Source organism: Empidonax traillii, unplaced genomic scaffold (genome assembly GCF_003031625.1).
Source record: "Empidonax traillii isolate 1590-97213 ecotype Southwest subspecies unplaced genomic scaffold, ASM303162v1 scaffold101:size1699134, whole genome shotgun sequence".
Lineage (NCBI taxonomy): Eukaryota > Metazoa > Chordata > Aves > Passeriformes > Tyrannidae > Empidonax > Empidonax traillii.
In genome coordinates, this window is record NW_020955294.1 from 642,454 (window position 1) to 645,495 (window position 3,042).

The following is a 3,042-nucleotide window of genomic DNA, read 5'->3' on the forward strand; positions in this document are numbered from 1 at the left end:
TAGATAAGCGAGACCAACGCAGGGACCCACTGTTCCCAGACCTCGCCGGAAGAGAAGAGAGCGAGGTCTCTAATCTCCGACTTATTTATACTCTGGTTTACGTAAAAATTGTGTGGAATACTGGGTACTTGGCTCCTTCCTTGGTTACAAACTGGTCACCAAGGAAGGCCTAGACTAAAACCATCACAAGGGGGAAGCACAAATGTAACGTGTCAAGTGCATGACAGGGGGGAAATTCTGGTTTTTGCTTTTATGTGCTAGTGTCCCTGGATAGGGAAGTTTTCCTGAAGGTCAAATCCTTTTGAGGACTCATCATCTCAGTGGGGGCTAAGGCTTGCAGCTGGGAGCTGCATACCCCACAAACCTGCTGGTTTAGGGAGTGAACCTGGTTGAGTAGGAACTCCTGTATTTTATTTCTTGATGTCACCCAGTACACGAGCTGAGTCATGTCTTGGATAAGGTGTGGTTTGTTGAGGGCTTGTTTCTGTTGGGTTGCTGCTCTGGGTAGGCGTTATTTTAGGGTGAGTGCTGCTGAGACAGTTGTAGTTCCCTTTTAGCCAAATCCATCTGGGATTAATTTAGGCTGCTCGTCTCTGGGGTGGCTTCAGTGTTTCTGCAGAGCTGTGGCTGTGTTTGGGGAAGGGTGTGAAATGTTGTGATTAATTCTTCAGCATTGTTCAGAGAGTTGATGGTGAAGTTGTTAGCTAGTTAACAGTGACTGCTCTAATTATTCTGGTGTAATATAAACAGCGAGGCTGTGATGTGCCACTGTCTGCTGGAGCAGCACTTGACTGTGTGTCTTTCTGAGACACAGACATCCTTCCCCTTTCTCCTGTTGCTGTGCTGTCCTCTCTGCAGAGCAGCCACGTGTATGCCTTGGACAAGCAGGAAAGCCATGCAAGTCCAGCTTTAATTTGGGCTGCTCTTGGTGCTGAGTGGCAACTGCTGCCCTGAGGTCAGCGGGGCCAAATTCATTGCCTCACTTTTTTCTCTCCCTTCTGCATTTCCCTCCAGTAGTTTCCCACTCACTCACAGCAGTATAAGTGAGGGCTGTGTCCCATCCTTTTGAGCTGGCAGCAGAGCCTGGGACTGTGGTGGGAGTCCTTGCTGCAGAGCAGAGATGGGGCAGCAGGGTCTGTACTGAACAGTCATGAGCACAGAGCTGAGTGCCAAGGAGGGAGGAAGAGAACAGTTCCCTGAGGGCTGCAGTTCCTGTGCACTGTCCCTTGAATGTTTCTGGGGTGTGCTGATTGTTTTTCTCAGCCCAGTGACACTGTGATTTTGTGACCTTGTGAAGACAGAGCATTAATGACACGTTTTGGAGGGATGTTGGGTCCCTGTTCCCATGAGGAAACTTCAAGGCAAGACTTGTGGCTTTGAACAGCTGTGCAGATAACATTTTCTTCAACTTCAGAGGAAAAAAGAAATCTTAGCTCTGGCACTCTTATTCTACAAAGATTTCTGGTATGGCTGTTGAACTTTAAGTATGTTATGTAGAAGGAAGTCCTGCAGACCCAAGAAGCTTTCAACTGGAGAAGGAATTTGATAAGAAGGATGTTAAATTAAGACTCATTCAGTTGTTTCCTCTGGCTACAGATTTCCCTGGTCAGCTGGAGCTCCAATTCACAGATAGAACTAAAAATTGAGTGCTTAGCATGGGTGTTAAACTAGAGGCTCAGTTGGGGTGGGAAAAGGAAGAATAAAGTGCTGAGGAAGCCCAGGCTAAATAACACCTTCTGAGGACATGTTAGTGTTGGATTTGTGACTGATGGGACTGTGGTGAGAGAATGAATCAGTCGTACCAAGGGACATGAGATCATCCTACCCTGGTGACCTGGACTGTGGTGCCAGTGTTTGACACTTTGCTGGAGCAATGCTCTGAGTCAGGTGCCTTGTGTTCCTCAGCTGTCCCTCTGCTGCAGAGAATAGTCACAATTTTATCTTGCAGCCCTGTGAGTGCAAGCAAAGCTTGGACCATCCACCCTGCAGTTTGTCTTGGCTTTGCTCTGCCTTTGTGTGCTGTACTGATTAACTCAAAGAGTATTTTGCTCTCATGAGGGACTTTATCACGAGTGTCTGTCTCTTCTTCCCCTGCTCTGGGCAGTAGTTCAGGTTTCTATTTATTTTATGGGATGTGTGCAAGTACTAAACCCACCAAAGAGCTGGTGAGGATGGATTTGCTGTATGCAGACAGCATGGGCACAGCCCACAGCTGCAGGCTGTCACATCTACAGCAGATAAAGCTGGAGGAATCAGGCAGCAGGAGTTAAAACCCAAGCCAGCAGAGCTTTGCAGAGTACATTCATGTACCTACCTACCTGAGACTGGCTCTAATTACCAGCTCCTGTGCTGTCCTGCCTGTGTGCTGGTCTAAACCACCTCCTGCCTCTGTGCTTCCTCTCCATGGTCCTGGCAGCATGCAGGCACTGCTGGAGCTTTTCTCCTGCCTCTGGACCTCATGTGCTGGATGCAGAGGTAGGGGTCTTGTTGTGCTCTGATATGGTGTCTCAGAGAGAATTTGGGATGCTCGAAGGGCCCCCTGCTAGGAGAGGATGTGTAGCTGTTGTTTTGTGCTGGGTGTCTGCTGCCAGACCCTCCCCTCCCCTCCTTCCAGCCCAGCACCTGGGGCTCTGCCTGTTGTGGACAAGAAGCTGTGGGAGATGTGTGAGCTGCCTCCTCATTAGGAGCCCGGGATGGATGTGATCTGGGGATGAATCACAGCTCCATTGTGGAAGGAGGCTTTCCTTCCTGCAGTGTGGGAAAAGTGATTGATGGTAACATGAAAGAAAAAGGACGGATTTGTCCCTCAAGGGAGTTGAGTGCTGCCTTGGAAAAGTGTGTTCTGCTGCTTCGGAGCTTCCTTCCCTGTCTTTTATCAATGGTTACAGATCAGCGTGGGAAAACTGGGAGGGAAGGAGAGAGAACTGGGTTTGGATACTGGTGACATATAGAAGGTGGTAGCCCTGTGCCAAAGAAATCAAGATAGTTGAAAGGCAGCAGGACCCGGTGCAGTGTTTCTGTGACAAATTATTACTGTACACA